The 26,738-nt window shown below is 38.3% G+C and overlaps 1 protein-coding gene across 5 annotated transcripts in view; it reads right to left on the bottom strand.

Annotated features, from left to right (window-relative positions):
- GULP1 (GULP PTB domain containing engulfment adaptor 1) overlaps positions 1 to 26,738 on the bottom strand; it is a 151,353-nt gene that overhangs the window by 83,161 nt on the left and 41,454 nt on the right. For 4 of the 5 annotated variants that reach the window (XM_065669881.1, XM_065669875.1, XM_065669874.1 and 1 more), the window contains one exon: positions 17,741 to 17,861. The exons of the other annotated variant lie outside the window; for it this stretch is intronic. The gene's annotated coding sequence lies outside the window, so the exon portion shown is untranslated. The remainder of the gene's footprint in view (positions 1 to 17,740; positions 17,862 to 26,738) is intronic. 5 annotated transcript variants of the gene reach the window in all.

Below are 26,738 nucleotides of genomic sequence, written 5' to 3'. Positions count from 1 at the left end.
TTCATGAACTTTTACAGTCAGTGAAGAAAGCAGTTTTGAGGAAAAAGAGCTCTTAGATATCTCTGGCAGTTGTCTTACACAGCACTTGAGCAATCACTTCAGTTCTCCACAATGGAATTATAAAACGTCCTTTTTCAGAACCCCTTTTTCTGTGTGTGTGTATTCCTGTCCTCATCCAAGAAACTACTAAGTAGCATATTTGAGATGGCTTACTGAGTAGAGAATCTCCTAAAGACTGCATGCACATCATGCAGCTGTTGACAAAGCACATTTCTAAAGATCACCACTGAAGTATTTTGTTTAAAAGACAGCATAACTAAACGTGGGGGTTTGGCATGGACAAGGACATACTACCATTAATCTATAGGGATGCTGGGGAGGGACTCTTCGTCAGGGACTGTAGTAACAGGATAAGGGGTAACGGGTTAAAACTTAAACAGGGGAAGTTTAGATTGGATATAAGGAGGAAATTCTTTCCTGTTAGGGTGGTGAGGCACTGGAATCGGTTGCCCAGGGAGGTTGTGAGTGCTCCATCCCTGGCAGTGTTCAAGGCCAGGTTGGGCAGAGCCTTGGGTGGGACGGTTTAGTGTGAGGTGTCCCTGCCCATGGCAGGGGGGTTGGAACTAGATGATCTTGAGGTCCTTTCCAACCCTAACTATTCTATGGTTCTATAATCTACCTTTGGCCTAATAAAGGCCAAAATTTGAGTACATACCTAAAAATTGACAATATTTGCCAAATATGTGCTCATAATTTCAGTTCCAATGAAACATCAATAGAACAAAATACGGAAGTGGATTAGGCAATAACTAGTATTAAAATACTTAATCAGTTTACTTCCACTTTTCACAGAAAATGTTACTAAACAAGGAAAGACACTTAGCTACATGCAACTGCTTTTAAAATTCCCTTCAATTCTAATACGAACAGCTTCATCAATCTCCCAGATCCAGAAAAAGGATTTCTTTTCTGAAATCCCATCTGGATTCTGATCCCATCTGGATCTGGATGGGTTAAATAACCATAAAATTTTGCCATTAAAAAAAAAAAAAAATCAACTCAAATTCCACAAGGGTAATTTCAAATTCCTCAGCTGGGCTCAGGAGAAGAGGGTCATGCCAGCCTTGTAAGCAGCACTAATAAGTTTCTTACCAGGAGAAGAGCAAAGTTATGCTTTGATACCTGTGATATCATTGTTCACAATATTCAAACAGACAAACAAAGCTCTAAGGAGCAAGCAAGCTGTTCTCTGATCATGGATGCTAGACAGGTTTTCTGTTAGAATATGATTTTGTTTCTGCCAATGCTCAACACACAAAAGCAGCTGGAAGAAACTGAGTTACAAAACAGTCTGTTAGAAGTTTGTAATGAAGTCAAAAAGAAGGTGTCCTGGGTTCAGCAGTAGCAGTTATTTTTCTCCTTCTTAGTAGCTAGTGCAGTGCTGTGTTTTGATCTTTTGGCCTGGGAACAGCGCTGATAACACTGATGTTTTTAGCTGTTGCTAAATCATGTTTACTCTGACCGAGGACTTTCTGAGCCTCATGCTCTGCCAGGGAGGAGGGGAATCCAGGAGGGAGCAGAGACAGGACACCTGACCCAAACTGACCAAAGAGGTATTCCATACCACAGCACGTCATGCCCAGGATGTAACGGAGAGTTACCTGGAAGGTTTGGGGGACTGCAGGGTTGGATGAGGTATCGGTCTGTGCTTGGCTGGGGGGAGTGGGGCGAGTTATTGGTTGGCTGGTGTTGAGGTGTTGTATTCTTTCTTCTTGTTATTTCCTTTATCATTATTATTATTGGTGGCAGCAGTAGTGATTTGTGTTATACCTTAGTTACTAAACTGTTCTTATCTCAGCCCGTGGGAGTTGCATTTTTTTTCGATTCTCCTCTCCGTTCCTCCAGAAGCAGGGGGAGGGCAAGAAGAGGGGGGAGTGAGTGAACAAGCTTTTGTGGTTGGGTTTAAACCACAACAGAAGGCAAGTCTGAAAATCCCATTATGGTACAGCCCTGTGCAGAAAGGGGGAGGTCTTCCTATGACACCATTTGTTTTGAAAGGGTAAAGCAGTTCCAACAGAGACACTAGGGAATAGGAATGTGGACCAAACCACTTCATTACTCATCACTCAGGAAGACACACCTATGTAAGGAATGTTCCTTCACCTTACTCCTAGGAGTTTTCTTCAGCTTTGTTCAGAAACCAAACCCTACTAGGAAATACAAACCTGCATGTGATTTTCACAAAATAGTTAATTGACAAAACATGAAGAGTTCTTACAGGTATAAACCAGGGAAATTTGGGGTTGTATCAGGTTATTTCATTGCAGGAAGAGGGAAAAGAGACTGAAAGGGAAATAAAAAAAGTTAAAAAAAAAAAAAAAAAGAGAGAAAAGGCTTAGAAAAGTAATAATAAAAATACCCACAAGTAACAGCCAAATATCCTGGGTGGGGGAAACACAACATTCTCAGTCTGAACAGTGAAATGGGCATGTGGCATGGAAAGTTATTTAAGCTGCCATATCAAACGTTAAACAGTAGCACTGGGGAAAGCAAACACCCTCCTTTCTCCTTTGTCTTCACTGTCATTAACCCCTTCCTTTTCACAGTGAGGTGCTTCTCAGAATGAGAAGAAAACTGCAAAATGGCAGGGGATGCAATGAAATTAGTGGTTTTGGTGACAGTGGTGGTTGCAGGCATTTGGGCTGGTGAGTGCAAGGGTGGTAAGTTTTGAAGGTGAAATCATCTCCTCTGTAATTACTTAACGTCAATGTTAAGGTTAGTTGCTGCCTTCTATGCTTCATGCAGCAAAGGAAGCTGAACAAAGGATGAAGAGTGGCAGTCTTCCAGCTTCCAGCACAAGCAGGTGCAGTGCTCCCCGGATACTGAAACATCACTCAGGCTTTCACAGACATCTTTACATGCCTGTGTGCTCCTTCACAATGTTGTGGTTTGATATGTTTTCCAAATTTAGAGCTGTCTCAGACAAGAGTACTTCTGAAGGGGGTAAAACAAACCATCAGAGCAACTGCTCTCATTTGTCTCTTATTTCCTTTTAAAAATAAGGTATTCCTCAGGATTCCCCCTTGCAGACAGTCCCTTCAAATGGCACGGACTATAACAATTACTTGGGCTGAACCTTTTTTTTTGGTGTACTTCTTTTTCATTTAACAAATAGTTTTTCCAACAAAAACTCCCTGAAACCCCCAACTTGCACCCTTATACTCCCTTTAATAAAAATCTGAATTCCAGCCTGTCCCCTTCCCACACAAACATACACAACACAGTTTCCATACAAAGTCAAATTTAACTTCAGAAGATCTGAAGATTCAGACTCTTTTCCCCTCTCAGACCCCAGCATTTCAAGCCTACGGGATAACATTTCTTAAAGAACAAAGAACAAAATGTCTCAAACCCTGTTTTCAAAAGGGCTGCAGCACACAGGAATGTGTGATTCATTGACTTGCAATGAAACTTAGACTTATAAAGTTACTGCTGAAGGCAGGATGAGAAACTTGAAATTTCTTTTTCTGAGTTAGACCAAAACACCAGGACACTATAGTCCTTATCTGACATGTGACATAATGAAGGAAAATTATGATACTAAAAGACTATATGAAGTGATAAACAAAAACAGATAAACACGGTCACATCATGATATCAGTTTAAATGACAAGTAGCTGAAACACTTAACTTCCCACAACCCTTTCTCCTATGAAACAATGAAATCAAAAGAAAAATATGTTGACACATCAATGAACAAAATTCAGTGCAGACCCAAACTTGCACTCACAAGCATCCTTTCTTAATGTTCAGGAAGCAAGCAGTTCCATTCCTGGTGATGAAAATATGAGTCTCTTTTGAGTTTGTAAGTAATAATAGTCTTCAGGAACATAAACCACAAACAGCATCTAAAGAGAACTTAGTGCTATGAAATTCTGTAGAAAAAAATACATCTTCAAGATCCTCAAAAACAGCCTCACCAAAAATGAACAACTTTCTGTCAGCTGAAAGTTCTTAAGTCTGTGCTTGGGCTTTGTAACTGCGTAGAAGCACAAATGGAGTACAAAGGAAAACATTCAGTCACTGGAAAGCTTTAAAGTTTTATTAATCTCCGCATTTTCAGAAACATTCATTAGCCAGAACCAAGTGGCAGGCCTAGTTTCTGGCTGGAAGTAAATCTGAGATTAATGCTCGTATTTTTTCACATGTACAAAGGAGGGGGGAAATTTGGTCTTTTATCTAACGTTCTCATACTCCCCACTACTAAAGTATACCTTCCTGTTGAGATGATGGCATTCTGAACAGGGCAGAGCTCAAACAACAACTCTGCTGAACTGTCAGTCTGCAGTGAGGGAGGCATGAGACTGAAGGGACCAGAGGCATCACCGAGGGGCTAACCAAGTAAGAATGAAGACAGAAGTGGTCTGACAAAGACCAAATCTGCTAAAAATCACATCCCTAAAATGTAGCTCATCTTCCAATACACTCACTCTCCCGTGAAAGGGATGGGCAGGAACACCCTTATCCAAAGGCTAAAAACATTCCTCTGGTCTGACAGATATCACAGCCCCTGCTCCCCCAAAACTCCTAAAAACAGCTCAAGGGTACATGAAAGTCACATATGCACTAATTATTATTTTCTCTCTCAACCAGTATAAGACCAGTACCATTGTAGCAAGTGTTTTTCCCCACACAGCATGACATCTTTCAGACCACAGGTAAGTCATTTCTCATACAGTAGATCTGTCAAAGCTAGAGAGGTATTCACATAAACTCTAAGGACAAGCAGACAGCAGTGTTTTGCTATAAATATCAACATCAAACAGATACCAGGAACCAGAAAAATCTATATGGAACTCATACACTTCATGCAAGTTTCCAAAAAGTTCTGTTAAGTGGCTTTTTACTCTTCCAATTCCTAAAAAAAAAACCCTGGCTCCTTTCAATAATAAAAAAAAAAGCCACAGATAAGTAACAGGTGATAAGGGGATATCACTTTAATCAGCAAAACCAACTCCTTAGGCAAGGCTGCCATTAGTTTTTGGTTTACAGCAAGAAGAAATATCAACGTCAGGAAATATAACAAGAATAAATTACACTATTAAAAGTTCAACTCTGAAGAAAATGTGCTTAAAACTGCTGCGAGCACCAATAAATCCTCAGACAAGTTGCTAATGGCATAATCTTAAGAAAAAAAAAAAACAACAGAGAAATACAAAATCCATTTGTTTCACAAAACCAGTTCTCTAGGTCTGGTTTTTAAAGCACTAAAAAATAATTATTTTTAATGCATTTTTCAGCGTATTTATTTTTAAGCAATTATTTTGTATTATGCTTGTGCTGGTATGTATTAGTGGATTACATTACTCATGGAACAAACTGAATTTTATACTGTACAAACAAGTAATCTTAAAACCAGGAATACTCCCTTCTTTCCAAACATGTTATATTTTGCAAGAAAAACTGATACTCTTATTTTGTTCACTGTGACGGAATAGTCATATTGGGAATACAAGAAGAACGTCCTTCTTCCTCAAATCCACAAGTGTCTAGTGAAACATAAACGATTTCAGTTGTGTCAGCCTAATTTTTACTCTGCTGTACAAGAACTTACAGATGTCAGATGCTCAGAGCCAATAGAAAGGCTTTATACATGTTCCCTCTCAAAGCACTTGGTTACTTTCATCTGCTTCCAAAAGACATATGGCAAGCATCTTGCTCACTTGCAGACAAAAGGTTCTGTATTTGACATCCCATTAGCCATCTGATCATCCATATGGAATCTGAACAAGATTTTTGCCCACCCCACTAGTTTCAGACAGATGATGGAGAGCCTGGGGAGCTTTGTTAGTGTTTTGTTTTTAACAGCAATGGGGTGGGATTCAGCAAGGGGCTCCACCACAACAGGTAAACACAGACGAGCTCTTAAAAATTGAACAGTTCTAGTAGGAGGGACATTGGACTCAAGTTTTTGACACACAGCATGAATAATTCTCAAAAATTTTACACCCAGTCCTTGCTTAGATTTTTATATACAGTTAAAAATAAAGATATGTCCTAATGCGGAATATGGTTACTTCTATGTTGGCATCATCCTTTCTCCTCTGGAAGAGCTGACTGCTCCATGCACAATCTAGAGAAGCTATTTATTTAATTACTGGCAGATTATTTTCAAACTGTTCATTGCATTTACTTGAAATCTTTGGGTTTTCCAAACGGCTATATTTATTATATTCATTGCATTTCCACGATCACATTGTAGAAAGTGCAACTGACAGAAAATGCAGAGATTGAAAGACTCAGGTATTCTAAAATACTAAGTAAAAGATGATTCAGAGGAAGAGACCCTGATGTCTCTTTAGACAGAACCAACAGAAAATTTCTGGGTAGGTACCAGAGAACAACCAGCAGGAGAAGAATGAGAAGAAATGTGCCAGTGTCTCCGCACACAGATCCCCTCTCTATTACCTTTGCTTCTGTATGAACTTCACTGGATGTTTCTCTGCTGCAATCCTCTCTCCAGGAGCAAAACAGCTTGCTCCAATTTATTATGAACACAAAATTAAAGATATAATCACCCTCTCCCAAAGAACTCTGAACTGGGACACTACAAATGGGTTTGTAACCATTTGTAGGCACACTTTGAGGGTTTTTTAATTGTAAAAACTTTTCAGTTTTGGGGGCAGCTGGTGGTGGGTTGGTTTTTGTTGTTGTTGTTTGGCTTTTTCTGGTTTGTTGTGTGTTTTTTTGGTTTTGGGGTTTTGTTGTGTGCTTTGTTGGGGTTTTTTTGTTGGGTTCTTTATTTTTTTTTTTTTAGTTTAAAAGATCAATGAAAAATTAACAGAGCTCATCCTCTTATGGAAATGAGAACTACATGCTAAAAACTTATAATCACACTGAAAGTGGGAAGAAATAAAAAGATGACATCATTAAACCTATTTACCTGCAGGACTTCAAGTCCATACTTTGTACCTTAATTTGGGAACCTTCGTTCCACAACTCTCCCTCAAAGGAGAACCAGCGCCCTGTATAAATTCAAGGTGTAGAGACTGCTATACAGAGTGCATATATAATTGCGTTCTTATCTTTTACAGTCCAAGTCCTGTGCCCATTTCCCTCCCTGCACTAAAGGTCATGCTAGAAATCTGTGTGGCAGAGATTTTTTTCAACTGATTTTCTCATAGCCAATTTATTAATAAATTGCATGCCTCTGAAACAATGAGATACAAATGTCATTCATTTAACAAAAGTTTAAAGCATCATTCATTTCACAACAACTTTTAAAATCAGTGGTTAGAAACTAGAAATGGGCCCTTGCCAGAAAGTTTCTATTGAATGGCTTAAATACCTATGATAGGCATTTCTTTTCGTTTTCTTTCTATACAGATATGAGCTATCAACTCTGGCCTATGGCTTTGGGTACAGGAATTAGATTCATAAATACTGAAGCAAAACTGTTTCACAGCACCTCAGTCCTTCCAGAAATTTAAGCTTCACTACCAAGGTTTCAAGAAATCAGTGTACATATCCACAGGATATAAAAAACTACTCCATTTAAACATGCTTTTTAAATGTATTTTTGCAGCTGAAGACTGCAAGTTAATTCCACTTGAACTTTATACATACCTATCTAACACCTGTCTCTACCAGTCAGCACCAAGCATCTGAATGTCCAGTGCTGACTTCCTTGGAAAGCACAACTTACAGAGGCTACCAGCTGTCCTGTACTAAGAGAAAATTCCACCAGCGTGTGGACTCTTGAGAGACTCTTGTAGCATGTAGCCATAGAGAATCTTCTCTTAGATATTTATTTTGAGAGAAGAACCCAAAGCAAAATCACAGAACATAAAACAATTCCCTACTGCATTCATGCACTTGAGACCATGCTGCTTTCAAGAACCAAACCTAGAAGTCACCTGGTGAAAAAAAAAGAAATCAGAGCCATCAACATAAAATTCCACCCCATATCCAACTGTCACACCAAACTACATGCTACTCTCTCCTTCCCCTTCCCCCATCAACATAGATTGATGTTGTCAATTTTATCATTCATATCAATCACAGAGAACAATTCAGATTGTCCTAGAAGTAACTAAAGTAATCACACACAAATAATACTGGTGGTTGCTCATGAAAATTAAATTACTCAATGTTTTGGATTCATATACAAACAGAACTTCACAAACACTTCTTGAATACTGCTTTTCCACAGCACTTGAATGTTGCTATACATTCTATATATATATATATATATATACATACAATCAAAGAAACCACCATACATGAAAGCATCTCTACTGGTATTTAAGCATTTCCCAGTTCATTTCAATAGAAATAGCTAGTACAGAAAAAGAATAAGTTTGTGTGAAATTACCAATCTTAAACAGTCTTACTTTGATTGCAGTTTCAGATTTTGTGAAAAAAAAAAAATAAAAATTAAACACAAAATTAATAATTGAGAAATGCAGCAATTGTGAGAATTTCTGTAATAGGACATAGTCATTACAGTCCAGTGCTATAAAAATCTTGCTCAAACACACATCTTTAGCTACAGTTTTCTGCACTTCTCCAAAACTCATTCTGTTTTAATGGAAAACTTATGCAAGATGACCCAAGCAAAGCTCATTCTTTTGAAATTGCTTGAATATATACGCACATAGATGTGCACTCTCAACTGGCTCACTAATGGCATGCAGACAAGAAGGATTTGTTACTTGTTACTGAATCCTCAGAAATATTGTTGACTCTGCATAAAAAAAAACCAAAAAAAAAACCCCAAAATAAAACCAAAACCAGAACAAGAGCATCTAAGTCACTTGAGAAAAACTGTGCTTCTCATAGAAAAAAAATCAGTATCTCCACAACACTGATGTAAACCACAACACAAATTTCTATATGTAAAGAAAAGAGGAAGAAAAAAAAAAATAATCCTACTGTTAGGGTCGGGGAGGGGAGAGATGAAAATCAAAATTAGCAATTAGCAGTTGCCTAGAGAACTGAAAGCATAAAACATTATTTCAGCTAGGAGAAAACAATTACATGTGAAATTACTTACATGCCTTGATAAGCTGGAAAGGAAGAGAAGAGGAAGTATTGTTTTAAGTGAGGATTAACAGAGACAAAGTACTACAGTATAGTGTGGATGGAAGTTCCCCATTACTCTGCCAAACCCGTATGTTCCTTTTTCTTCACTTTATTTATGACTATGAGCATGCCAGCTCTAATTTGTTTCTATCTATATTTAAATCTTATTGGAATACCACTGCACATATGATTATGCAAAATTAGTCGCGCCTTCCCTTTTCATCCAAGAATGTGTGTGTCTGCTAACTGGATTTTCAAAAGTATACCTTCCTGGTCACGACCCTGATATTTTTAAAAACAGCTTAGCTTTGTATGTTTAACCTTCCAGAAATTAAACCTGTATTGTAACTGGACTCCGACTTCAAGAAAGCACAAGAACTATGAACACCACCGTTTTTTAAACTTCATTAACATCAGAAGCAACGAGATGAGAGCATAATTACTACAGGAGACAAATTAAAATAATCTCTCACTTTATAGCTCCTTCAAAAGGAGAATATTACTGAAAGTGCCAGTACAAGAATTCTTTTCAAGAAATAAAACCTCAAGATGCTCCCACATGAATTAACACCCAGACTAGAGTCTACACCAGTTAGTAGGTATCAAGTTTTCAAATGTAGTTTGAATCAAGCCAGTGGGAAACTAAACAGAAGCATTTAACTGAACAGCCAAAAAAAACCCCAAAAAAACAAAACCCCAAACTTACACTAAAACAAGTGAACCAACCCCTGAATTTCCTTCAAATTCTCTGGAGAGTCTCATAAGCCACCCCCTTCCCCTCCAGATAAAAAAAAAATAAAGAAGTCAGAACTAATAAGCCAAATGATTATTTCTTTCTTTATGCCAAACTAATGTTGGAGCTAAAATTGGTATAACAAAGGAAGTTAGTTGGTTGTTAACACTGGAGAAGCTGCCTCCTCTCCCATAATGCATTTAGCATCTATGAAATCTTTCAGCAAAGGATGTAGAAGCATCCATTGATATTAGATGAAGTTTACAAGTACTCCTGTAAGTTTATTATCATTCCATCTTGTAGGTGCATAAATTAAGAGGGAGACACACAATACACAACTTCCCAATGGCACTGAAAGAATGGACAGCTGCAGTAAAACCCAGGACTTTTGAATTTCACATTTGCGCATAAGGAATTCCCTAAATGGAAAATATTTTCTAGCAGTTTTTTTGGGGGGTGGGGTTTTTTTGTTTTGGGTTTTGGTTTTGGGGGGGGGGGGGTGATGTTGGTTTTGGTTTTTTACAATAAGCTTAGATAGTTGTTATTTATTTCACAGCATGACACTACTACAGAATCAGAATGCAACTTTTCAAACAGAAGATCTCTACTACTATTTCATTAACTGATAGATAAGTGGAGCTTTCAAAGCAGGAAAAATAAAAGAAGTGAAAATACGAACAGGACAGTGTGTCAACTTCCACTAAATTTATGACCCCATTCCTCGTGTTACGGCCAATAACATAGCTAGGATCAACAAAAGAGGATGGATGTCAATCCTACCTGTCCCACCCACGCTTCAAAAGCAGGATTACTGTGCCCATGGTAATACCGTGAATCACTGAATTTGTACATATTCAAGGCCCTTACCATGGATTCCAGTGAAGCTCACTCACAAAGGCAGAGGGGCAGTCAAGCGTATGCACTTTTTAAGAGTCTTACATATTGATGTCTCAGTACGGCAGAGCAAACACATAATAGATATGCTTGAGAGTTGCTTTTGGAGCAATAAGGATTAAATTCACCCAGGAAGACAAAACATTCTTGAAGAGGAACGGATGAGGGCAGCATGCAGAAGGGGACACGTAGACAGAATCCCTACTTACCACCACACAACCATGAACCCCAGAAGAGCATAAGTTAAAAAATCAATTTAAAATATGATAAGTTGATTTTTTGAAGTTTCTTTAAAAATGCTTTTATTTTAGGTGCTACAAAGTTTATAGAAGGTCCTTAATACTTTGTTTTGTGGTTTTGTTTTGTTGGGTTTTTTTTAATGCCCTTAAACAGTAACATGGCAGGCCTTTATTTTCTGATATTCCTGCATCACTGAAACATGACCTATTTAATGATGTTTTTTTTGTTTATTTGCTTTTTTTTAAATACATCAAAATCTAAATGTTCTTCTCTGTTAAAGCAGATTTTGGTTTACATCAGTATGATATCAATTACATTTATTCATAAACCTCCTTTGGAGTTTTCATCTCTATCTCAAATTCCATAGTGACTTAAAAATGCAAAAAAAGAGGTGATTTAAATAGTATACATGATTACTGAGCCAATTAGGTAAGCTTTTATTAATGGCTAAATCATGCATCAAGTTTTTGAGCTGTCAAAGTAAAGACTTTCATAAACCCCTCAAAATGTTATGAACAAAGCTGTCATTTACAGCCTAGGCAATATTTAAGTGAAGCAAAACGTCTGGCTCACATTTTCAGACATTTGTAAGCCTCTTGGGTTTCTGTACTTCCATTTCAACAGAAATGTCTCAATTACCAAAACATTAATAATATCAGGAATTATGGTTACAGAACTGTGGAAATATCACTTCTAGTACATCTAAGACATTGAATGCACTTCGGGTAGCTTCAGTCTTCCCACTTCTCTGGTACAAAAGAGTTAAAGGCGAGGGTGAAAAGGAAGCAGCAATTTATTACAAAAAGGGAGTAATCCAAATAGGGGGAAGGCACTTTACTGCTTTTATATTTCTGTTAGGTCCTTTCCAACCCTAACTATCCCATGATTCTATGATTATTATTAACTTTTTTTTTTTATTTAGTTATGTTACTTCTGTCTGTAAAAGGTCAGAATCAAAACAGCCTCCTGACACAGATTAATGCGGTAAACAAAGCTCTAAATTTTCCTCTAAATTTGGAACTGAATTAGAGGCAGTGATTTATAAATATAAAACCAAATAAACAATAAGAAAATAAACACAACATAAATTATAATGCTGTATTTTGATTCTTAACAAGATTGTATGTTTTCATGCTAAATCCATAATCATTGAAACGTGAAATGCAATTCTCTCCCTGTCTCAAGAGCAGTCAAAAAACCATTACAGGTGATCTTTCCACTCCAGGAGGACAAAAAAATACAGAACTCTTCATACTTGTTAGGAATGTTAACTTTAGGGAGAGAGATCTTCAAAATAATCTATGAATGGTAACAAGAAGTGGCAACAGATTGCATCTGGAAGTTTAGAATGACATCTTTTTCAATTTCACATATCATGTAACCAGTGTCAGATAAAAATGAACTTACCTAATAAATAAGAATCTGCTATAGAAAGCCACTGCGCTGCTTACCACAGATGGACTGACTGGTTTTTAATTTAATGCTTTACATGACTCAAAAGTATGGAAGAACAGACTTGCATTTAAAAATGGAATTCAGGATTTGGTAGATGAGATCTGTGCAACTTCTCTGTCTAAACCTCTGCTAGAGATGAAAAGAATAAAATATAGTATAGAGTTGTCTCACAAAACCATTAGAGTTGACCTCTCATATTTTAATTCATCTCTTTACTCATAGCAAAAAGTCTACCTCTATAAATGCAGAATCTGATAGCCATTATGTATTCCTAATAAGGCCAGATGTCATATTTTCTGTAGGTAAGTAAAGAAAGGAAGCAAGTAGCTTTGACGAGGAATTTCAAAAGCAGAATATTGTAACCCAAGTAAGCATTTAGATAGCAAAGAGGCAACTACAAACACAGGCATTTTTTCCAAGCACAGTTCAAGCCACATGGGGGCAGGGGGTGAAGTCACAAATGCAAAACAAAAATCCATTCAGTTTTTGTTTGTTTGCTCTTTTTAAACACAGGTTATATGTATTCAGGCTATTGATAGCCTTTCTGGAAACCACTTATGACACACTTATCTCCACCTGCCACACTGAAGAGCGACTGGCTGGGTCACCATTGCATTCCTTGTGTCACTGCATTCCATGTGCGTTCCATAAAGTCAATCAGCCTATTCTGTAATATTACAGTAAATCGTAAAGTTTGGAGCAGTGATGCAGCAGGGCATCTAAGAAGTTCACTGACTGCATCAGGCTGGTTACACTTCTGAATGACAGCAGATTTTGGTAATGATGAACCCTTTTCTTCTACAGGTAAGTCCTCAGTTCGGATTATTTTAATTAACACGGATAAAGCAGCTAGAATTAAATGTTTCAAACATACCTTAAATTAAAGGGTAATTAGAGTTTGACCTTACACATTATGCCAAAAGGCACTGCAATGCACCCATTTATTCTAATAATACTGCAAGAAGTTTGAGATTAAAATGATATAACTACTTGACTTTCAGAGATGCTAAAGCCTAAAGCTGAATTAAAAAAAAAAAAAAAAGAATAATGCAACCTAGATGCAGGTTTAAAAAAAAAAAGGATAATTGCCTATAAAGAAGAATGTAATTAGAAACATCTCAGAATCTTCACCACCTGCAAACTTGCAAAAGTTTAATGGCCCTCTAAAAAGGAGTGACTCCCCCATACGGCAGGATGCCTGCGATATAGGTGACCCTATGAAACTCAAGGTAACATCCTGAAACAGACTGAGAAGAAATTTTACATTTTCAGTCATTTGGCTGCAGCCTTGGATGGCTCCTTGCCAGTACTACACAGACAACAAAGAGAACCGAGAAAAAGCAGTGACAAAAGGGGAAGCAGAGACCTAGTGGCAGACAGGAGGTATGGCGACAGCTTGGCAGAAATTGCAAAGCAGAGAAACAGAGTTGTATTAAACAGATCATGGTCAGCAATACTGAGCCTGCAGATTTTTATGGGTACACCTAACTTGTTAGCTCTGAAAACAGGATGCACATACAATGAAAGAAAAAGAAGAACTAAAAAAGATCCCAATCAGGCAGACACATGGGAATGAACACTAGATTTCACTGCTTTTCTTGTAGGCTTAAAGATTTATAGGAAGCACTTCAAAAGCCAGATTATGTCATAACAGCTCTGCCGTCCTATCTGAACACCATCTTAGTATGTTTTACTCACACTCAGAACACCATAAAAATACAAAAATGGTTTTAACTGTTTTAAGGGAAAAAAGCTTTTAATACGTATCTTATTTATGCATGGATAATATTACTTATTAAAACAGAGAGCTCCAAACCATGACCCATCAATTTAGTTACCACCTTATGAGATGATATTTTGTACAGTTTTGACTTAATCATAATTACTGCTACTTGAAAACTAATCTACACCGTAGCTTCTGATTCTTCTAGAAACTTCGCTAATGCACTTTAACCACTCACCATCTAGCCAGCTGAAAACCACTTCACAGAAACATAGCTATTTAAACATGTTTTGTTCTGATGTTACTCTATCATTAGTCATGTGAACAGTTTCACATTTGATTTTAACAAATCTTAGAGCAGTGGTGCTTTTGCCTGCCTTCTGTCCCCAAACACTCCTACTTATGTTGCCCTTCTCCCACACTGGCACAAAGTCCTGCATGGCCAACTTCCCACACTGGATCATACTGCAGTACTGAACTGGAAACCACAGCATCAATATACATAGGAAATCTTTCAGTAAATAAGGGCTTGGGTGAAGTGACAGTCACAGTTAGGTCCACAGGCAAGTTGCTCCGAAATAGCCAGAAAATATATTAATTCAGCTCATTTATCTTCAACCTGCTGCCTCTATACAGCATTCTGAGACATCAGCTCAGCTTGACAAAACCACTGTGATGCTAACATGGAGGCAAATTCTCTGTATCTTAGAAAAACTGTTTTAAGTAACTAAACACAGCTCAGCACTAAACTTACAAAAAGTGTAAAACATCAGCAAATGCAAAAGTCAGAGTTCATTAGCTTGCTCTAACCACATGAAGACATTTTTACTATGTTCATTTCTTTGGCCATAAAACTATAAATCCAAACACAGAGTCTAGGCAAACAAATATTACATCAACTTCGATGAAACAAAGCTTTGCCAATGCAATGTTAAACAGCATTTCTGAGTTAAGTGCAAGTGCTTTCTTAATCTTCCTTGAGATTTTAACTCCACATACCTATTGAAAAAATTAACACAAGGAGCATTACATGTCCCAATGGCTGCTCCTGCAGATCGCTAAAGAGTACTTAACACAAACACCAATTTATGGTATCTAACTCTTGGACTTTAAGTATCTCAAATGCCACTTCAGACTATTAGGCCAACTGCTGTTTAAATTATGCGTAAATTAGTTGAATCATGACCCTCCACTGGAAAAATCTGCCTTATGGATCATGTCCTTAGGGAGTCATATGCTGTAGTGACAACTTACCACTGAGCTAATCAAGAATCAGAAAATGGAGTTAAAATTAACTAAAGCAGAGTCACTGAAAAAAAAAAAAAAAATCAATAGTGTTATCCAGATGAACCAGGTCATGCATGCTAGAACCTCCTACCATTTACTACTGCAGTACATCACTGTTACAGTAAAAATACATTCTAACATTTTGCAAAATAACACAGAGAAGTCGAAAGATTTTTTTTTCACTACCAGGAATTTAGAACACATTTACTAATTCAGAGTTTTTAGATCCCGTCACTGGTCAACATCTGATTTTGAAAATGTCAGTGATTAATCCCAGCCCTAAACCTTTCTGTGTGTGAGTCTATATATTTTCCATGTAATTTCTGCTGTAAATTTGCAACACTATATTCTTCATTTACTCAGTAACTGATGGACACTAAAACTACATATACCTTTAAAAGCCCAAGGATCCACTATTCTTAAAATAAAGGACTTCGAACTTAAAAGCAGCTTTTTCTTTAAATTCCAGTACTCCAAATACTTGTTAAGCCTGCTGCAAATCAGCAAAAGAATTTGTATCTAAGCATCTTAAATAAATCTGTTTCATGTAAGTCCGTCTCTACAAAATGATTCTGTGTTTTGGACTGGTAATGAGTCCTATCAACATTTTTTGCCAATGGGTCTGGCTTTGCCCTACCCTGTGGTAGGAGAGACCTTTTAGGTAGTCTTTTTCAAGTGCAGAAATAAAAGGAGAATCCAGTACATACACAGGAGAGATTCTGAGTTGCTGTTGTCAGAAAGAAAAAAGTCTGTCTCCTCCCATTTGTTCCCATGCTACAAGACCCTTTTGCAACTGACACGCTTTGAGTTTTTCTTTTTGAGTATTATTTGTCTTCACACACACACCCTTTTTTTTTTTTGCCCCAGCTCCTATGTGCCCCATGAGAAAGGTCTTTTAACGAAGAACACTTACCTACATAGTAAAAGAGTTTAAAGAAGAAAGCTAGCTACTTGTACACCTGTTGTTTTATTTTAGAGAGGAAGTCAAGAACAACAGCCTTACATCCAAACCATCCATGAAATAAGAACCACAGGACCTGTCTGAAACAGAATTGGGAAGTAACAGCATAAAGTCATCAACACACACACTGACTTTATGAAAACCATCAGGAACTGAAGTTATCCTTGGTCATCCTACAAGATAATGCCAGAGTAATAATTCACAATTCAAGGAACTTTTACTTGAAGCATAATTTGTATAACACCTGTATTGGAGACATCAAGAGACACAAAAGAGGTCAGAAAGGAACTGCACACTACTGATCCGTCTTTAAGAAGTAATGAAATCATGTGAGCACTTTGAAGAGGCTATAATATCATAGCAATAGTCATCTTGGTGCCAGATTAAAGATAACCTTTGGGAAAGCCAGCAGCATCGACAGACTGACTCAGCCTAATCTGACTTTAGCTCTACACTTTCTCTGAGGTACTTTAATAGATTTGGGGATTTAAAATTAAATGAAGCGACATGCACTTGCTCTAAAGCACATTGCTGAAACTGAAATAAGCAAGAAAAGAGAAAGCTTTTATTAACCACTAGAATGCTAAACAAATGTTTTGCTTATACTCTCAAAACAACAGAAATTGGCTACATAGTTTTAGCTTACCTTCCTTTCAGCTAAACAAAACATTCAGTTTTCCAGAGCCTCTTAGTTTCCTATCCACACTTTGAAAATATTTAAATTATTTAATGTTTTTAACAAGTATATCACAACCACTTCTGTAAATAAATTCTTATCCATAACATTCTAAGTCTGCAAATTTTGCCTTTTTTTCTAATAAATCAAGGGAAACTTCCCTTTATCCAGACAAGCCCTTTTTGTCTAAAGAGAAGAGAAGAAAGGTGGTTGCAGCTTCAGGGGACTGTAGCAGTGTTTTCCATCTAAGCAGTGAGTTATCAGCTGTGGAGAATGGAGGGGCAGAAAAAGAAAGGAGGGGTGGGGGGAAAGAGCGCCAAAGCCAATTTGTAATAGTCATGCCAACAAGCATTATTCTCTCACTCAATAAAGGGGTTAGTGAAACACAGTTATTAGACTGAGCGAGCTCTGGGTCAACAACTTGGTCCTGCCATTCACTCAACAGCTGACTTCACCTAACAGGCACTGCTTAATTGGGGAAATGGACAGAAGCAGATCTCTAACCCCCAAAGTCTGTAAACTTAGCCTTGTGGCTTTGTTACAAGTGCTTTAAATGGAAAATAAACAAACAAAATGCAAGTTGAATAGTTCAACACAACCATAAAATACCACTCAACCAAGAAAAATCAAACATTTGCATAATCCTTTTCTGTAAAGCAGATCACAGCAACAATTAAAAGGGCTTACCCTTTTGCGTTCGGATTTCTTGTGAAGGTACAGAGCAGATACTAATTTTCATGTGGAATAGATCACTCCTTTGTCAACATTTTTGAACCTTTGTTACTGCTGCTTTATAGCTTTTCATGTACTGGAATAAAAAGAAACAGTGACAGATACAACTTGTGAACAAATTTATTATTGAAGCATAGAAATTATTTTCTCATATTTAATTCTTTTCTCAAATTTAGAAGCTACAGCTTAATGGAAGTATTTCACACAATTTAATACAATTTTGCTGCTAACCAGACTTTCATGGCAACGTGCTGGGGTTTGGCCTATGCTTACAGAGCCTTGTTCAACACTATCCAGCACCTTCAAAAGGAAAAAAATGCCCCTGCATCTGAGGGCAAAGCAACAGTCAGCGCAGCTACTCCAGCTCCAAGCACAGCAGCTACACCACCCCCAAAGACAAGTACAGTCGCTGCCCAAACTTTGGCTGCAATGGACAGCGCAGCTACCCCAGCGACAAGTATGGTAGCTACTCAAAACTTCGACTGCAACAGACAGCACGGCTACCCCAGCTCCAAGCACAGCAGCTACACCATGCCCAGCGACAACTACAGTTGCTACTCAAACCACAGTGATAATCACTGCAGCTAAACCAGAGGACCAATTTGTACCAATATCGGTTGCCCCTGTATGCAAGAGAAAAAGCAAAAAGGAGGCAAGAAGGGTGAATCAAGATGAAGAAACAATGTATTCACCACCCGGTCCAGCATTTGATCAGGAGTCATCATCACATGATGAAGAAGAAGAAGAGGTGACTTCTCGACCTCGGACCTCAACCGAGCTACGGAATATGTGAAAAGATTTTACCTGTCAACCAGGGGAGCACATCATCACCTGGTTGCCCCGATGCTGGGACAATGGGGCCGATGGTCACGAACTAGAAGGTAGGGAAACCAAGCAGATGGGATCACTTGCTAGAGAAGGGGGAATTGACAAAGCAATTGCAAGAGAGAAAAAGTCCCTCAGTCTTTGGAGGCGGCTCTTGGCGGCTGTGAAAGAAAGGTTTCCATACAAGGACGATGTTATGAGTCATTCGGCCAAGTGGACTACTTCAGACAAAGGCATCCAGTCCCTGAGGGAATCAGCCATCGTAGAGATGATCTATCACATCAAGCCAAATAACAGGGATATACCCATACACACAGATGAAGTTGAATGTACACAACCCATGTGGCGAAAACTAACACGGAATGCAACGTCATCATATGCCCATTCATTGGCAACAGTAATCTGGAATGACATAGTACCACTAACAGTGGATGAAATGATTCATAAACTCCGAGAGTTCGAAGACAACCTCACCCCTTCCATCATTTCAGCTGTGGAAAAACTGTCCCAGGAGTTTAAACAATTGAGGGATGATCTATCTGATTTATCCAGCTCCTCATGTGTACCAACACACGTCTCAGCTGTTAACAAAAGGCGTCCTATTCTTCGAGAGAGAAGATACAGGAGGAATACGCCACGGGCCACCCTATGGTTTTACCTGTGGGATCACGGAGAAGACATGATGAAGTGGGATGGAAAACCTACTTCAGCTTTGGAGGGACAGGTGACTGAATTGAAGAGGGGAGCAAGGACCAAGACTCATCATCCCATGAGAGCTGCAGCTTCAGACTCTGGTGAGCAGGTTCCCAGATGGACTGGAAGAGCTGATTTTACTCCAGCTCCTGTGATAACGAAGAATAATCCCTTTCAACATGACTTAAGTGTTCAGCGTTGTGATGACTATTAGAGGGGCCCAGCCTCCAGCCAGCTGGAGGTAGGGGATGATCGGATTTACTGGAATGTGTGGATCAGATGGCCTGGCACATCATTCCCACAGAAGTATAAGGCTCTAGTAGATACCGGTGCATAGTGTACCCTGATGCCATCAAGCTGTCAAGGGGTGGAACCCATCCATATTTCTGGAGTGGCAGGAGGATCCCAAGAGTTGACTGTACAGCAGGCTGAAATCAGACTGACTGGGAGTTAGATTTTCTCAATTCTCCTCCCCATCCAGCTGGGAGCCGGGGGGGGGGGGGGGGGGGGGGGCGGGGACAAGGAAAGAAAGAGGGAGAAAAGGGGGAAAGTGAGTGAACAAGCTGTGTGGATCGGTTTAAACCACGACAATATGCTTGACATCATCTCAGAGCAAAATGTTCCAAACCATTTAAACTATGCTCTTTGAAAACTCCTGGGTGAATAACTAGTGTCCTAGTGGGCACATATAGCACATCCATTGCAAACACCTGGACTGATTTAAAAAAAAAAAGAAATCCAACCCTTAAAGTCACATGAAAGGCAAGTCTCCACAGTCCCCAACAGCCTTCAGCTAAGCAACCACTCCTCTTAAAACTCCCCTTTCCAACTTGGCTTATATCCATCCCTCTCTACCTATCTTCCCCAGTTCAGAGATGCATCCCCTATTGCATTTCTATAGAATTTAAATGTAAAATATTTTGCAAAAGAAAGATGAAAATATTAATTACATGTTCCTTCATTTGCAAGGTCACTAAAATAATTGTTAATAGATATTCTGGTTCAGCAGATGTAAAAAAGAATCTGCTATTCCACATACGGGGTTAAAAGTCTTCTATGTCTCAGCACCTTGGTGTCTGTGCATTTCATACTACAATTTGCTTTATTTAATGCCCATAAAGTGATGTTGAAAGTATAGATTTTTTTTTTTTATTGGATCTGTGGTGTAATGTGCAGTAATCCTGACTAAATCATAATACTAACATGTAAAGGCCTAAAGTAATTCTAGGGTGGGTGATAGAAGAGAAAAAGCAATGCTGAAGTACTCAAAACAATTAAACCCCTGTGCAATGCAAGCATTACGGTATGTTCCATAAAATAATAAGCTACAGCAGATTAAGGAAGGAAGCAGCTAGAACATGGATTAGATAACAACAACTGTATTCAAGTCAAAAAGAAACTTCTTGACAAGGCGGGGGGGGGGGAGAGGGGGGAAATTTTCCAATATTTGCTGTTGCATTAAAAGCTTCCAGGGAAGCAAATACAAATAAGCAAACCAACTGGTATCAAAAAATCAAAATCCACTAAGCCAAGTTCTTCAGGTTAATTCAGGGAGCAGGATGCTAGTGTGCTTCTCCGGGGAGACCATCTCTGACTTTTTACAGTTCAAAAATCACACTGTCCTCTACACAAGAAAAAGGCTGGGGGGAGGGAAATAATATAAATTACTGAATTCCCAGATTAGACAGTAATTTCTCACACTTTGAGTAAGAATGTATTTGCAAAGATGAAACTAAAAATGCAGGCACTCAAGCAGGGAAGAAACATCAAAGTAGAACGTCGCTTAATTCCTCTGTATGAGAGGAATTTATCCCAGGGATACTCTGAAGATCTCTAAGACTAGAGAAATGAGCAAGAGATACAGCCCTATCACAGGATGCAACAACTGTTTTATTCCTACATTTTAATTAATGCTAAAATAACAGTTAGAGCAAGGAAAATCTTACATTTGCAGAGAAGTCTCAAAATCTGACTGTACCCTAAAGAATCAAAGGCAAACTGAAGAAATGCAATCTGCCTAAAATCCTACTTATCCTACAGCTTCTTGATAGGCAGCAGGTCCAGTCATGAGCACATGAGTTTTTTTAACCCCTTAATTCAGATCCAAGTGTTTCAGAACACATCACCTTCAGGACAGATTTTTATTTGTCTCACCAGGTATTCAGACAGTGCATCACTACTGACAGGCCAGCAGCTGCAGGACTCAGCAGAAATCATTGCTTCATACTCCCCTACTGATACTGGGAAGGAGTGCAGGGGAATTTTAGTCAGCTAGCAAAAGTCACTGTCTAATCTGAATTACTCTGCTCAGCACAGACAAGCCAACTATGACTCACTGACTAACCTTTACCACTGTTACAAGGGCTTATCTGACTACCAAAATGAACAAAATAGTCCATGAATCCTTTTTTTCTGACTATACGTTTCTTTTTTTCTTGATGATGTCATTAATTTATTTTCCACTTGTGCTATTATTACGCTCACTAAAAATAAAAAATGTAGAAATTACAACAATTTAGATGCTGGAGTGCTGCACAACAGAAATTTTCATAAAAACATGAAAGAACAATGAAGCATAAAAATTGGACAGGACACTGCTTGCGAATTAAGATACAGTTCTATGCTTATTTTTTATCTGACCATTAAATGCCACCTAACTGTGCCTCAGTTACTGACCTGGAAAATGATGATATGAGCACACTGAAGTGAACACTCCTGGAAAAATCAGAAAGAGATTTACAAGAATTTTCACCTATTGGTAGAAAGTATTTATTATGGAGGGCAATTAAAGTAGGGGAAGCTGACAGAAATTAAAATGTTTTGCTGTGTGCTAAGTACTAACTATGAATAGAAACCTTTTAGCACTACATCTCATGTATTAATTTAACCCTACACAAAAATATTTACAAGAAAATGAATCAAAACAATTATCAAACAAGGACTCCTCATTTCTACCAAGAAACTAATACACAGCTCCTTGCCTTACAACAGATGATGCCATCCTCGAGCTCATTACCTAAGAAATGATTACACGTTTTCTACAAATCCCTTATTCTTAGATAAAATAATTTGCAGAGATGGATTCATATGAGATAGTTGTTTACAAACATAAATACAACAGATTATTCATGGTACAATTTCACATTGTTAAATAAAAAGGTGCCACAGAAACAAGAAAAAATCCCTGACCAACTAACACTTACATTCTCCTAGAAAAATGTGAGATGAGAAATCTTTAAAACATTTACAGTGTCGATGAAAAAATCCAAACTAAAATGTTTAACTGTCAGAATATTTTAATTCATGTGGAGATTAAAAAAAAAGGTTTTCTGATCTATGCTCATGCTAGCTTCAAAACAGCTACAAGATTAAATAGTTTCAAGCAGATCATGACAGTCCCATGAGATCGAAATAACAGTGATAAATCAGCCCAGTCATTCACTACAGAAAATTATGCATAAGGCAGTGAATGACTTTTCCTTGTCTTTGAGGAATAAACAGAGGTATGTATACATGCAAGCACATATGTGTGTGTGTGTGTGTGTACATGCATAGAGCGCCAGTGTACAATTCTGCATTTTGTCCTGCAATTAGTGATTTTAACAGTCCAGTGTTCATGAGAGCCTCAAAAGCAGGCAAGCAATCTTTCCTTCAGCTGTTTGCTCCTTTCCCCTTCAAGTTTGAGTGGGGACGAGACAGAAAGAACAATGTGAACCTCAAAAGCTGTTGTTTTGCAATCAAGAAGCCCAAACTTCCTCATTTAGCAGTTGTGATTTGGAACTCTTTTCTCTTTCAATGTAATTATTCTATTGCTTTTTGCTCAACATGGCTCATGCAAGACCATTTTGTTTTCTGTGCACTCAAGCATGTGAGGACATCAGAGTTCCTCACTTGACAGTAAAAATACCTCTGCCTTCAAGAGCAGCTTTACTCTCCAAAGCTGTTCTGCACTGTGCTGAATTTATTCCCACAGGATCCCTCTTCATTATGAAACAGGTTTATATTGTAACTGTGTAGTGTGGGAGTTACTGTTTGGTAAGGATGGTTTCCTCATACAGCTGCTATAGCCTGGCAAGTTCAAAGTATTACTTGCATTACCAAGAAATACTACCCATGCACATCCACTGCATAATTAATCAAGGCAGATGAAATCAGCCCAGAATGTATCACACTCACCATGCAGCAAAAAGCAGTTTCTACAGCAAGAAACACCAGTGATGCCTTGAGGACATACTGCAAATGCACCATACTGACTAGGAAATTTTGTGTGAAGATGGGAAACTTGCATATCACTAAAGTCTTGAGTAAAACATTTAAGAGCTGTAAAATATTGTTGTTGTTTAAGCACAGCCACGCAGCCCTCGCTCACTCCCCCGCTTCCCCCTCCTGCTCCTGGAGGGATGGGGAGGAGTATCGAAATAATGTAAATCCCACAGGTTGAGATAAGAACAGTCTATTAACTAAGGTATAACACAAACCACTACTGCTACCACCAATAATAACAATGATAAGGGAAATAACAAGGGAAGAGAATACAACTGCTCACCACCTGCCGACCGATACCCAGCCTTACTGAGCAGTGATCTACCCCTTCCGGGTAACTGCCCCCAGTTCTACATCCTGGGCATGACATGCTGTGGTATGGAATACCTCTTTGGCTAGTTTGGATCAAGTGTCCTGTCTCTGCTCCCTCCTGGATTCCCCTCCTCCCTGGCAGATCATGAGACTCACAAAGTCCTTGGTTAGAGTAAACATGACTTAGCAACAACTAAAAACATCGGTGTTATCAGCGCTGTTCCCAGGCCGAAAGTCAAAAACACTGCACTGCACCAGCTACTAAGAAGGAGAAAAATGATTGCTGCTGCTGCTGCTGAACCCAGGACAAATATTTAATAATAAGCCTCTTGAAACATGACCAACAGAGATTAAAATAATAATTAAAAAAGCCAAAAAACACTTCAGTTTTACTCAGCCAGATTTCAGTGTGTACTCCATACATGACTGGCTATCACAAGAAGAAAACAAGATAGTGATTATAAACATTGTCTAGAGACAGTTATCAAGCTGGGAATGGAGCTAGAGGAGACACAGAAGAATAAACACAAACAAATTTAATTGCTGGAAATGGGGGGGAGGGAGGTGGGGAGGGGAGGCGGGGGAGAATCTCTAGTAGATGGCAGTACTAAACTGATTCTCCAACCCAACCTTGGGAAACATTCCCTTTACATTTCAGGGACTATTGTGTAGTACGTTAGGTAAGCAAAGCTGAGGATTGAGTGACGAATGCCAGAAAACTTCCAGTTTGCTAAGCCAACACACAAACAGAAATATAAGGCCGTGGTTAGGTTCAACTATCTATCATATTAACTATTCACTCCTGAAAAATGCTGTGGTTTTCCAGCTTTACTGAAGTCTACAATTCAACACACAAATAAGATTATTTTGAAATAGCCAACACATAAGCCTCTTCACATGTCCCAGCTTCTCTTTTTAACTGGACTTCAAAACATCTGCATATCAGAGATAATCTTATGTTCAAACTCATAGCCCTCCTCAGGCACAAAAACGTATGTCAAGTTTGAGACACCAAGGTGTCATATAGATGAAGCCTGAACTTTTCAAAAGGTACTCAACTTTGTTCTCAGAACAGTTTTATCATTTAAAACCTGTGAATATCCACAAAACTGCTTGACACCTGCTCCTCACCCCCAGAGGAAGTCACCTCATTATATTTAAGCAATTGGACACACTGATTTTTCAGCACAGGTTTTCTAAATCCAACAGTCCTATAAAAACCCCCAACCAAAACTAGAATTCAAATCTTTCTCTATAAGCCTGCAGTCTGCTTGTCTCAAGCTGATTTAAAGGAACACATACTCTGCTTTTTTCTCCTGTTTGGATGACAATTTTGATTTAAACAGCCTGACAAGTTACGTATTTAGGGCCAGTTTTAAATAAAAGAATTATTTTTATCTTGTGATAAATCTTGATTAGGCTTGTGATCCATAAGAAATTATTTAAATTAGGCCAGGTTACAGATAAGAGCCTGCCTAAATCCAGGCAGCCCAGAGCTGCATAAAACAGAATAGCTTCAGCATCACAGCCCTTGAAAATATGATTTATGGTTATCATAGAATTATAGAATCATAGAATAGTTAGGGTTGGAAAGGACCTTAAGACCATCAAGTTCCAACCCCCCCGCCATGGGCAGGACACCTCACACTAAACCATGACACCCAAGGCTCTGTCCAACCCAGCCTTGAACACCGCCAGGGATGGAGCATTCACAACCTCCTTGGGCAACCCTTTCCAGTGCCTCACCACCCTCACAGTAAAGAACTTCCTCCTTATATCCAATCTAAACTTCCCCTGTTTAAGTTTTAACCCAACACCACTTGTCCTGTCACTACAGACCCTAATGAAGAGTCCCTCCCCAGCAGCTTTCCACAAATGGATGTAGAAAGAAAAGAGAGCTGTTATGCCTGGAAAATTGCCAACACAAATACCATAGCCTAAGTAATTTTCTAAACAACCGTATTACTTCCCACTAATAAAATATATTTGCTCTGTATCCGGACAGAAAGTAGTGAGAAAATATACTGAACATCAAAACATAATACAGTTTAATTCTTCAGTCATGCTTTTATTTAGGAAAATAACCCAAACAATTTGAAGTTTTCCATACAGTACATAAAATGTATTAAGAGCTCCAAATCATATAATACTCAATCCCAACTAACTGATACTTCATTTAATATGATGAAGGTAGTGGCCACATATTGATATATAGTCACATTTGGAGCAACTGACAGTGACATCACTTAGTATAAGAAAATGTCCTCAGTACAGAAACTATACAAAGCATAAAATTTATATCTTATGATACATTAGTTGTACCTCTTTAATTACTTCAGTTATGAAAACTCAGTGATGTCAACATCTATTAATTCAGTAACGTTCAGTACTGTTAATCAAAAATGCCTTCATTAAAGCTAGAGAATTTTGTACGTTGACACTCAAACAACTGCTAAGGATTGGCAGGGTTCAGAGATTAGCCCCTGCCATCTGCAAATGAACAAGCATCAAGTATTCATTTGATCAGTGAAAAAGAAGAAGTTACAGTGATTAAAACCAAAACATATAGAGCCCCATTTAAAGAAAGACTAAGGAAGTGATTTCAGTGCACAGGATTACTGGATGAGATACAATGACATCTTCAGAACATACACTGACCCTCCAGATATTCTGTAGCACATCACTTTTAATCAAGACTTCAAATATTTAAAAAATAATAAAATAAAATCAGAATATGCTGAGACACTAGCAGTTGCTAACATCAAAGACTAACATTAGTTAATCTGTCTAAAGGCAAAAACTCCATCCAGAGTTGTAATTTGACTCGCTTTCTTGGTCTAAAAATCTGAATGTACGGGAT

The sequence above is a fragment of the Lathamus discolor genome, chromosome 3, assembly GCF_037157495.1.
Source record: "Lathamus discolor isolate bLatDis1 chromosome 3, bLatDis1.hap1, whole genome shotgun sequence".
NCBI lineage: Eukaryota > Metazoa > Chordata > Aves > Psittaciformes > Psittacidae > Lathamus > Lathamus discolor.
Note: the sequence above shows the minus strand (reverse complement) of the source record. Positions and strands in the feature narration are given on the sequence as shown.